The sequence below is a fragment of the Lepisosteus platostomus genome, chromosome 9 (assembly GCF_059453375.1).
Source record: "Lepisosteus platostomus isolate fLepPlt1 chromosome 9, fLepPlt1.hap1, whole genome shotgun sequence".
NCBI classification, from domain to species: Eukaryota; Metazoa; Chordata; class Actinopteri; order Semionotiformes; family Lepisosteidae; genus Lepisosteus; species Lepisosteus platostomus.
The window spans coordinates 29,106,716-29,119,738 of record NC_142619.1 but is presented as its reverse complement, the minus strand read 5'-3'; the positions used below and the strand labels follow the sequence as shown (position 1 = coordinate 29,119,738).

The 13,023-nt window shown below is 36.9% G+C and overlaps 1 protein-coding gene across 4 annotated transcripts in view; it reads right to left on the bottom strand.

Annotated features, from left to right (window-relative positions):
- Positions 1–13,023, bottom strand: part of grip1 (glutamate receptor interacting protein 1) — a 309,859-nt gene that overhangs the window by 250,047 nt on the left and 46,789 nt on the right. The gene's annotated exons all lie outside the window — the stretch shown is intronic.

The following is a 13,023-nucleotide window of genomic DNA, read 5'->3' as shown; positions in this document are numbered from 1 at the left end:
GAGTGTTCATGAAACAGTTGCGGTGTTTAAGTCAATCACAGTACTCGACTGGTGTTGAGTTGTAACACTGCTGGTCTGTGATCTGAGAGAGCCAGTGCAGACTTGTCCGTACACCAGTCTTGTGCACATAGACATGTATATACAGGAGTTAAATGAAAACTAAAATGGCTCGAAGACTGGTTTTAATGAGATGCCCAGCAGCAAATGTTTAAACAATAAAATAAATGATCACTGAGATTCAAGATGCTTTAACTGGGCCCCTAGGTCAAACTGCTCAATGAATTTGATCATTTGTATGGTAGTCCACTCTCTTAATTCACTCTTCAGAGTTGAAGACCAAAGATAATTAATAAAGGGATTTTCCCATTTGATTTGGCCTATGTCTGTCTCTGTGGGCTTCCGGTGCGTATTGGTGCTTAAAATCTAAAACAAATGGCACTGCAGAGTCAGTACAGGAAAATGCAGTATTATTTAGGAACACCCCAAGTCCATTTAGCTATAGATGAGAGGATAACCCATCCATCCATCCATTTGCAAGCAATGGGTACAAGGCAAGGTACAGTATATTTTGGACGGGACACCAGTCTATCACAGGGTACACACAGACACAAACACACACTCACAATGTCTTTGTCTTGGATTGTGGGAGGAAACTGGAGCACCAGGAGGAAACCCACACGTACACAGGGAGAACATACAAACTCCATGCAGAGAGCACCCCAGGAACTCAACCCAGCGTCCCAGTGCTGAAAGGTAGCAATGCCAACCACTGGGTCACCAAACCACCCCGATAACCCATTCATATAACACAGAACTCGGAAAGTTTTATGGTCATGGTATTGTTTGTACACATGCAAAAAATGGTTACAGATTGTGAATTGTTGGAGCTCTGTGGTTAAACAGAGAACTTAAGTCATCCGATTTGAGCTACTCAATCACTTCCCTGAATATAATCCTTGACACTTTATCCTTTCCCACATTATGTAAAAGTGATGAACTACTCATAACCATTAAACACATTAATAAACTATGTCCAAAAGAGAACAGATGAACAGACCAAGACAATGGAGCATTCAGAGGTCATCTGACGATGTACTCTACATTGCTGGCACTAAATATAATGCTTCACTAAACTTTATAGCTGTATGTAAGACGGATTTTATTTTTAATTCAGCACAAAGCACAGTTAGAGTCTTTGGAACTTTCAACACCGTCTCACAGCTTATACAGTATATACAAATTAGATTACATTATGCACGCAAGCAACTTTGTACTTCCAACTTTTTTCTGTCTAAAGGAACAAATATCAAATTCTTAGAACTGAACTACCTTGTGTAGTTCTAAACCATTCTTTGGTTCTATAAATTATGTTAAGCACAAATTATATTTCTAAAACTTTTTTTATCTTCATACTGATTTAAATAATGTTTTTAGTAGTATAAGGATAACTTTTCACTTAAACTATTTTAAGTGAATTTCTATGTTTTTAATAAAAAGAATCTGCAGCTGTTTTGTTCTTAAGGCATTGTGAGATGCAAGATGACAGCCTTCAGGTTTCTGGTTTCTCTTACCTTTCTGCTTTTTTCAGTAGATTCTAAATTGGATTCATAAGTAGATATGATGCAGATAATCAGGCTGCAACGAAAGTCAATCACCAAGAGAAAATGGAGTCATTCTCAGTATCAAAAGGGCAGGCAGTAAACTCACAAATGCCAAAACTGAAGTTATTGTTGATGTGCATACGAAATGAAGAGGAAAGTGAAAAAACTATAAACATTTCTCTGTCAGAGCCAAAAATGTTTTAATGTAACTTCTGGAAATTCAGGTTACTTTATTTCACTACAATATAACTAAAAAACGTATATGCTGAACCAGTTAGAGAGAATGTCAAAACAAAAAATATTTAAAATATTAGATTTAAACATTAGATTTATTATTCATCATTTTATAAACTATAACTGTTGCCATCAGGACATGAAACTGCTTACAAATTCACATTTACTATAAGCGTCCAACAGAACTGTAGCACAAGACTACCTGTCTTTGCAGACAAACATTCCCAAATAACACAAACTCCAGTTAAAAAATGTAAAACGTAAAAAAAAGATTGAAAAAAAAATCAGGAACAGAGCCACACCGGAATTATATGTGTATAGAACTGTTAAGTTCACAAAAAAGAGAAAGTTGTCATGTTGTGGAAGTTTGTGTGTTTTCTTTAATTTGTATGGGAGAGGTTAAAGAGAAAAGTTTTGGTTTACTCCTACAAAATTCCAGTTATAAATTTCCCTTTAAAGCTTCATTTCTTGTTCAGAATGTGAACTATTCTGATTTTCTCTACACATATTGCAAGATCTTTCAAATAAGGATAAGATGTTTATTTTGAAATCTGAAATAAGTAAACTTATTTATTAACTTATTATTAAATAAGTAAAGTAATAATTTATTTGAAAATGTAATTGAACATTGCATTTTTTTAAACAACCACTACAATACAGTACATTGCTTATGATTAAAAAAGTGGGGGTTCAACATGACGAACCACAGTACATTTATTAATGGTTCACTGCTTTCTGAAGTAATAAAGATCTGTAAATTGTTTAAGCACTCTACCTATCTAAATTAATGTTAATTTAAATTACAAGTAAACATAAGGACTTCCTGCTGTCATGTACAGTATGCATATATCAGAAGATGATAATTAAAAAAAGCAGTAAAACCTACAATAATCCGGAGAAGTACAAAGGACTCTCTGACAGTTTCACTTTCACCTGAGACCTTGTGTTTCTCTGGTCTTAACTTCCCCAACCCTTTGTACATAATAACACAAAACTTTGCATCCTACTCAGACATTCAGCATTCTGACAAAGCAGATATTACATCTGATTCCCCTAAACCTGAAAGATCTTGCTGTTCAAAATCTATCGCCTAATTTTGAAAAATGTCAGATGCACCCTTTTTCAACTGCCATTATTTTACTTTCAGTCAACATCACATGAACAAAATCATTTACATAACTTATCTGACAGATACACAGATCGCAGTGCAAGAGGGTGGAAAACAAGGCTATAATTTACTCAAAATAATACAGCAAAAGTATATTAAATCTGAATCTTGTGCAATATAATACAAGTCAGGTATTCTCTTTTAATCGGTGCTGTATCCCGATGAAAGATGCATTTAATGTGAAGGACAAAAGTGTTCTGCAGGTTGAACTTTTGAACTACTATCAAGTGCAATTGGCCACTCGATGCGCATCTTATCGCACCATCATTAAATGTTCATGCTGCCCTCAGCTACCTTGTTGTATTTAGCATTTTAGCAGCTTGCACTGCATTTTGTCAAGTAATGAAGTATAATTACAGAGAAATTATTCTGAAGAGCACTCCACTAAATAAAACTCTGGCTCCATGCATAATGCCCATACTGTATTAGATAGCACTTCACAGAAAATAAACTCCTAAAAAACATCACATTGTTCTGGACTTAGCAAGAGTAAATGAAAAAAACGAATTAAATTAAGTGGCAGATTTTGAACAGCAAGATCTTTCAAGTTTGGGGGAACCAGATATAATAATTACTTAGAAAGCTGAATGTCTGAGAAGGATGCTGAACTTTGTTATTCTATACAAAGCGCTGGGAACATTAAGACTAGAGAAACAAAGGCTCAGGTGAAAATGAAATTGTCAGAAAAAGTAAAAGAGACTCCTTTGCAATTCACAGAATTGTTGTAAGTTTTACTGGCTTCACAATTTTAGTCACTACATTATAGAAAAAAAGCTGATGTTTTATAATCAGCCCAGAGAAGAGCAACCAGATGCATTCAGTGACTTAAATGTCCTTTATTGAGAGGATGAAGGGACTGAACCATTTTAGTCCTGAAAGAGAAGACTCTGAGGGAACCAGATACAAGGAATTGACAAAGTCACCAGCATTCTTCTTACTGAACACAAACCAGAGCACACAAGTGGAAACTACTGTATGTGGTCGTGGAAATAAATTCGAGAAAAGGAGGCATTTTTTTTTACCCAAAGGGGCATGAAAGAATGGAAAAGGAAACCGAGCTGTCTTGTTAAACCTGATACCTGGTTTCTTTTCAAGAAACAGCTAGATGAGATCCTTGGATAGATCCAAGGATCTCATGTAGCTGTTTCTTGAAAAGAAACCAGGTATCAAGTTTAACAACATAGCTAGGTTTCTACTAAAGTTTGACTGCTCTCCCCCCAACAACAGAGGTCCTAGCTATACAATTCCAGCACATCATCCATCCATCCATTTTCCAGCTGCTTCATCCACTACAGGGTTGTGGAGCAGCCGAAGCCTATCTCGAGCCAACCAATGCGCACAAAGCAGGATACACTCTGGAGTGCACGCCATCCACACACACGCACACACCTGGGCCAATTTTCCCAGAAACCAATTAACCTACCAGTATGTTTTTTGTGATTTCTAATTCTGTTCACCAAGACAAAATGGAACATAATCAATTATGAATTATTGTGGCCTCTTAGCTAGTCTCCAATTTCGTCAATCTTGTAAAAGAATGAACAGTTTAGGGGAGATGGAACACTGCTGTGTACAACACCAGTGTAACATCTGGTCTGGAAAATGCGAACAGTTGCTTTTTCACCGAGGCTGGCTACCTTCCCAGAAAAAGGGCAAGAAAACATTTGGGGGTCAAAACCAGAAGGGCCAAACAAACGATACACATTTAACACACAGAACACAAACAGGGATATAATACTTTAGTGGTGAGGTGTAATACTCAAAATACAAAATTGGCTAACATTACTTGTTCCTTACATACACTATATTCATACTCTATGTAAAAAAAACAATGAAATATAAAATTTCTCATGCAAAAAAGTGGAAACCTTTCCTTGTCTGAGAACAAAAAAAGACTCCAAATGTTTACCTTCAGGTCCTTACCTATCACTCAAAGGAAAATGCTGTATGACATCAATCCGTCAGCCACTTAAGGTCAGGGATCCACCTGAAGGCTACCAACACATTCAGCCAGTGATGTTTATGTAACTTTACAAAAAAGATGAGCAAATGTCAATGTGCCTCCTTCATATAAAATGTTCTCAATGTGGCTTAGTCAAACATTTGGAATGGAAAGTTATTAACCACAAAATACCAAAAATAACACCAAGCTCAGAGAATTGTCAAACTACGGCAAAAGCAAATACTCAACATCAACCTTTGACTCTCATGAGAAAAACAAAAAAACTCAATATTCACACCACTACAGCTTTGCAACACAAGGACAGTCAGCTGAGTTCTTACAAAAAGACAGGCTTTGTATGCTTAACAAGAGTCTTGTCTGATTTCTGTAATTTACAGACAAGTGGACTAAATTTACCATTTATGTATACATTTTGACACATTCAAAGTAAACACTCGGAAAGTACAAGAGAATAAAGAGTTCTTTCTACTTCCAGGTAACCTTTCTATAGGTTACATGTGATGTAGTGAGAAAACCACTATCTTGGCTCAAAACCTATACTCAATGGTGGCATTGGAACAAGGTGGTCAACCGAAAACTGGAAAGTGCTGTGAATGAGATATAGCTGCACTCATTGAGTCTAGAGTTGAGAAAGGGCCTTGTCACAAGGGAGTTCACTACCATAGTGCAAAATGCACCATTACAGTTCTGAAGAAATACAAATCTAGTCTGTCTTTATGCAGGTTAGATCCCGGTCGGTGGCAGAGTGTACCAGTCTACAGCTGTTCTATGCTGTCAGCACAATGGTGACAAGAAGAACTTAAGCAAGCACGTGCCAGACAGATTGGCTGTGAGTGTTAGTGGGCTGTCAGGGCACTTTAAAAGAAGGTGGACAAATTACAACTGAAGGCCTCCTCCCAAGGAAAGGGATGTCACAGGATCCTTCTCAGCATGGAAGACCAAAACAGTTCAGCATGGGATTCAAAGTGACATTTCTGCATGCGAAGAACAATGTACGCAAACACTCTGTAAAAAAAGATTCAGTTCTCTATGAATCCATATACAGAGAGGGAGGATCTTGGCTTTATATTGTGGTAAGAACTATATTGCTGTTCCATTATGTAGTGCTTTCAAAAATGGAGAGGTTTTATGCTAGGCTTTGTTTTATCATTACTTTTTTGCCACATGAAAAAAAAATGTTTTACATTTTAAGATGTATAATGTGCAAACACCCTTACCTCCTACTTCTGTCATTTAAATTTACTGTTACATATCAAATCCAGCAGCCAGAGATGAGAAAGGCAGGCGGTTTGATGCCAGGGAAACTGATTTACATACAAAACGAGCAAATCCGCATTAGGCCAGGGTTGAGTCTAACGCTGCAGGCTGGAGTTGTAAATATAAATAACAGCATATTTTGTGCAGAAGTACTATTATCTGCAGATTAATTCTAAACTAAAACCATAAGAAATTCAAATTAAATGCCGTATCTTCTCAAGGTATATCTTGAGAAGATATAATAAGACTTCATAGTAATATAAGTGAATCACATGTGAAGTAGGCAAGGACAGCTGAATCTGGTCCTTAGTGTTGACTGTCTCCATCATGCTTAAATGTGTCCAACCATCAGGACATTCCATGGTATACAGAATTCTTATTTTGATGCACAAGTGAAAGAAAGACAGAAAGAAAGAAAGACAGAAAGATATTTTATGTTAATCTATCACATTCATTTGCAGACTCGAGATAACATGTGGTGTTGCTCATAAGAATCGGGTATTTGCCACTTCAGAGGACCGCGATCCATGTTCCCTCCGAGCTGCACAGTGACCTTGAAGGTACGGCACACAAAACATCCTAAGGATCTGGCTGCTTAATTTCTTTTGTTTCGGAAAAAAATCAAAACACGGTCACGTTACCGTTTTATTTCAGAATAATTCTGCATTATTTATTTCGCTTTACCTTCCGTGAAATCAAAATATGATCTCCATGTACACTGTCAGTAGTTTTGCTTTTCATTTAATATGTTTTGCAGTACCCTGCAAGACGAGACTGTACGCAACAGGCTCATCAACAAAACTGTTTACATAGGATGTTTAATCTCGGATTTTCACAAAAAAATAATCGGTTCTCAAACTACAGATCTTTCCATGTGGAAGAAAAGAAAACTACCAAAACTATAAAGATTTAATATTTTATCTTATTTTCCACTTAGCTTAGTTCAGTTATTTCTCCTAATAAGGTATTTATTGGTGGAGTATTGTTTGGCCATTCAGTCTAAAACCGCTACAGGGAACTATACAAAATCTGCTGCAATATATTGTTCTACAAGCCCAGCGCAAGATAAACTCTGGGTTTAAAGGCTGCAAACTAGAGGAGGCCATTCAGTCCATCTGGCATGTTTGGCAGTCAAGGGCTAATTAATCCAAGGATCTTGCCCAGCCTTATCAGCTTCAATCACATGCAAACATGCTTGCATTAACTGAATTTAATTGTTACAATCTGAAATGCTATGAAACTGCAAATAAAACTAGGTTATAAGTGAATCAAACTTTCCCGTCATTCATGGGAAATTTTAATTTATATTTTTGGGCATGGCCATGTTTAACATGTAAAACACTCTCACGTTGCGCTGAATATTAACTTTTGTGCACAGGAGATACTCCAGTTTGCTCAGTGTGTAAAGAAACGAAAGGGAATATTGCCGATCATAACAGGATAGTGTAAGAAAACCAAATTAAAGAGGGAACGTCACATCGGGTACTACCACCTTTCACCATTAAGAAGTAAACAGTGGAAAGAACTCGTTCATGTCACAATAACCTTTTTAGATAAATACTGTATGCTCAGCACAAGCATACAATGAGTCTACGATTCCTCCTGGATGTCTAGAAAGAATCTGATAATCGTCTTTCAAGATCTTTGTCAAACTAATGAAGAGCAAATTCATCACCTACAGTGGTGCGTGCATTACTGCTGATCATTTTGAAAGCACAAAATAAGAACACACTCTGCATGTTTGCTCACTCTCTTTGAAAGGAGAAAGAAGATAATCCAAAAATGCTCCTACTGTATGTCCAACAATTACATGGTCTCTTTTCAGGTGGTGTTGTCATAAAAGCAACATACTATATGGGACAAAACCATCCCAGGACTCAAACACTTTTAGTTATGTACAAATATAACAAAATAATGACAAAAATGCGAAAGTTTCATCCTTGAACAGCATCAAATGCTATCAAGTGATGATAAATCATTTGGCTTATTGTCAGTGCTTTCCTTGCATAATTGCTACCCTGTGCAAAGGTCTTGTCCTATGGTTTACTTTCTTAAGGTGAACCTCTGTGTCCTTATCACTGAGGTCAATAGCCCTGCTTTCATGACAGTGCCTTGGGATTTTGAATGTCACTAAAGCGGACAGGACCTTACTTGAAGGATTACAGCCATAGCGGCCAAACTCTGGTCCCCAGACAGGATGGCAAAACAAGCTCCATGCTATCAAGCAGTTCTGCTGCTAGCGCTGCCACCAATAATCAATACAGAAGTGAGGCTGACGGTCAGTGGAAAGAGAAGCTGAGAAATGCAATAGGAAACAAAAAGTAATTGGAATCATATTGAAAACTACTAAACCCAAGTACAGCATTTAGATGTATTAACTTGTTTCCAACTGCTCAGCACCATTCATCTCAAAGTATTTTAGCATAAAAAACAAATTCAACCTATTACTCACTAAAATATCAAGTATTTAGGTTATATACAGTAGGTATACAGATTTCTAGGCCAGAAAACCTAGATGTGGCACAATTTTAGTCAACTGTAGTATTTTAAGACCATACTGTATATAAATCCTGCAGTACGAATGAACAGATTGAACAACATTGTTACTATTCGTGGTAACACAAACAAGTGATTAAAAAAGTGACATTTGTTTTACATTTTTGCATTACTGCTTCAGGATTTAAAATGGATAATGGTCACAACACAAAATGTACTTTTATTTTGTGATCCATGGGGCTGCTATAGTGCGGCCCCAGTCCTGTAATAGCCAATGTAGGGCATCAGTTCTATAAACAAACCTTGAGCTCCTCCCACAATAAGAAATGCAGTAGATTAAACCCCATTTTAAAAATAAGCATAAATGAAGTCTGATCTTTAAAGAAAAGTGGTGGGGTAAAGCAGAGCAGAGGCTTTGGGACATTCACCTCACGTTTTATTATGCTCTTGCTCAGGACACAGACTTTGCACCACCGCTTTCAAAAAGGAAAATAAATTTGCCATTATTTGCTGAATTTAAAGACCTTCCTCATGATAAACACTCTGTACTGGAAACACCATCGGCAGCTATTCATCACAATAAACAGAAACTCTATTCATTGCTTGCCAAAGCAATAACATGCCAAGATGTCATTTCTTTGCCTGTACTGACAACAAAAACAGCAATAGGATACAGGTGGTGCTGAATATAACTGGATCCCTAGTGATTTAGATGTTGCCGTTCTTACCCATAATTGTCTTTTTTTTGGATGCATTATAACCATGATAAGTAGTGAATAGTACCTATGCGATCAGCCAAAACATGGACTCTCAGGTTGACTAATACTAAAGGAAATTAAGATATGCAAAATAAATTGGGCTGAATACTTGTGGATATTCTCTTATTTTGAAACACTAATGATCTTCTGCATTGTTTAGAAATGGAATAAGTTTGTTTTGAGCACAATCCTTATTTTACCCATCATCACTGAAGACCTAAGGTAATCATAGAGATATAACAAGCCAAGGGGAACAAAGATAGAGAAAATACTGTGGCTGAATTCTAAAATTAGAACAGGACAGGCCTAATCCCTTTAGCTGTGGTGTTCACAGTAATGGTTTGTACAAAGCTAATAAATGAGCTGAGATCTCAAACACATTTACAGGTAATTGAAATGACATCTCAGCCTGTGGGTTTTTATAGTATGTAGATTCAGCTCGCAATGCTTTTTAGCTTTCCTCCATTTTTTAAGTATAGGATGCTTATTGAAGCAAAAGCTTATAACAATGATAGAATGAGTTCAGTGAAATGTGCTATGAACTAGTCTGCAAAGTTTTCTTACAGCTGTTGGTACTGTATTTTTAAATAAACACAATAATGCAAAAGAACTGATACATTTTATGTACAAAAGGCAGTAGGTTGCTTTAAAAATGTTTAAGTGAACAGCTCTGCAATTCAACAGGAATTCAATCCAGCAGGTGTGTTACCTGCTGAGTACACTGAATTTCATCTAAAGACATGACACAACAGATTTGTAAAATGAACAAACTCAGGTAGGTAAGGTTACTATTTTCAAAAACAGCCACGGACACTGACAGAAAATGTGTACCTCAAAAGGTCAGCTGTGGCATCTAACGTCAAAAGGTCCTATTTCCAATGTCAAAAGTGAAACTCAAACATGTCTGTGTGTGTCCCGTGATGGACTGGCGTCCCATCCAGGGTGTATCTTGCCTTGCATCCCTTGCTTCCCTGGATAGGCTCCAGCTGCCCTACACCTCCGAATTGGAACAAGTGGCTAGAAAATGGATGGATATATTTATACATTGTAGAATCACAGTAAGCACAGCTTATAATATCAGTGGTAATTCTCCTTGTTTGAAGTTTTGGTTTTGCCATGGAGAGTCACTCCAAGTTCAATTACATCTCCAACCTGCCACGACAAGTCATTTGGAACCCTCACAAAACAAACTCATCATGGAATTAGAAGTCCTGATTAGCCTGTACATGGGAATTCTTCTCGACCGATTACCACACAATTCTGCATTTCCCATTTGCCTTCTCGTGAATAATTTGTAGAATAATAGGAAGGAATGAATATCGACCACACGGACTGACAGCTTAAGGATGGGACCTCAAAGTGATGCTGAGAGGCAAAAACTTCCAAATAAATGTCATTGTGTTTAATTAACCTGTAGATGAAGTTATTTCTCTTTGTATCTTGACTTGACGATTAACCAATTAATATAGGGTCTTGGTTTTTAGATATTAAAATGGGACAACAATGTCAAATATGTACTGCTTTCATGAAGGCTGCCTTCTTAGGCTAAAACATCTTATTAATGAAATATAAAAAATATGAATAAGTGCATTTTTAAAGAGACATCACAATGTGTAGCAATTTTGATCTTGGAAAGCACCAATATGAATTTATTTTCCAGGTAATTGGAAAGTTACTATTTAACCAGTCCATGTTTCTTAATACAACATCAACTTTAAATCAACTGCTAGTATTCATCTGATACTGGTTGCAAGGCTGCATATCCACATGCATTTGAGTAAGTATTGTCTTGCCATGCTGACCTATTTATTTTAATAAGGCTAATTGCAGTTCAGACACAAATTACACAGTCAGAAAACAAGTCATCTCATTGCCATCAATTTGAAAGTACTGGCTGATCTTCTCTTTTAACACTGTAAGTCAACAGTCTGTACAACTATAGACTTACAGTCAGCAATCCTACAATCTTTCTGGTAGGATTTTATATATATTTTGCTGGTGACCAAGTAATGCTATGACAATGATTGACAATTCAGTAATATAATGATATGGATGATATTTAATTCCTTGCTGGTTATCCATTCATGTTGACAGCATTGGTACTCTCACAATATTACAATATATTGTTACAGATAGGGGGTTATGAAAATGGTGAATAACCAAAAATGACAGAGAAGAATAATAAATAAGTAAAATAAAAAATCATAACCCCAAACTTATAAATTAATTTGCCAAGAATATATCTGAGCAGTTGATATAGTTAGAGGCAAATTAATTCTTTGTTGTCTGGCACAGCTTTGGTGAAAAGAGCAATAATTCAGGCACACTGGGGTTAAACAGATATTTATTAACAGTGACAATATACACACTACACACAATATAAACATACAGTATAACACAAGTTACCCTATTTACAAATAAGGCGTTCCAGAGGCCTATGACCTGACCACCCAGAAAAACCTCAGACTGCTACCAAGTCTTTGATTGTTAAATAACACCTAAAAAGGCCAGAGGAAGAGAAAGCTGTCTAATAAATCATACAGAATATAACCTGCAGTTGAATCTCTTTCTGCAAGCCCGGATGCCACAAAATAAATGGGAGCCTATCTCCCTATTCTAAAATCTATCCACAAACCAGGAGAAGCCGTTTTTAACAGAGGGATTCTTTACACAGAAAATCAGAGTTCCCAGAAAAACCACAGAATAGCCAAGGTACAAATACTTATCTTTCCAGGTGATCAGGATCAAGGAGCTCTCACCTTCTCTCTTTTCTTGTTCTCCATCTTTGTCCCCTTCCTCTTGTTGTCTCCCTTCCTTCTCTCTCTCTCTCCTCTCTTCCTTTTAATGTCCAGTTCCTGGACTGTTGACTGACACTTAATCATTAACCGAGAATTTAATTAATAAGAATTTAATTTAATTAAGATTTAATATAAGATTGCTTTAATCACTGTAACCTGGACCATTACATCTCAGCAAACACCCCCTTGCTTTGAAGCTGGAAATGTTGACACTAGCTTGGTCAGTAGGTGGCCTTGTAGCTAAATTCCTAAAGACACTTTATAACAACATCTATATAATGAGACACACAGAAGTGTAATCTGTAAAACTAGTTAAAAATAGGTAATTTCCCTGCTCCTACATGTCAGTTGACTATGTGTATAATAGGTAACAGATCAGTATAATACACTCGCATTACAATTCCCAGAATCCAAATCTCAGACCGCTGGGGTGTCTTAACATCCTGTTCCATTCAATGTAGACACCTGATGCTGAGGAGCAAAAATTACATACACAGGAAGTTTGCAGGCAGTCCACAGGAGTGAATAAGGGTTGAGCCCAGTGAATGAAACGTAAGCAGGTACTTTCACGTGCTGACGTGTACCAGGACATTAAAAAGACCATTCACTATCTGAAAAGTCAGCTCACATCTCCCAAGATATCTCACAGGTGGTTTGGGGGGATCTGACTGGGTGTTTGTTTGGCTAATGATTCTGACTTGTTTCTGCCAATCACCATTCTGTCATCCTCTCTCAGCTGTGTGACAGT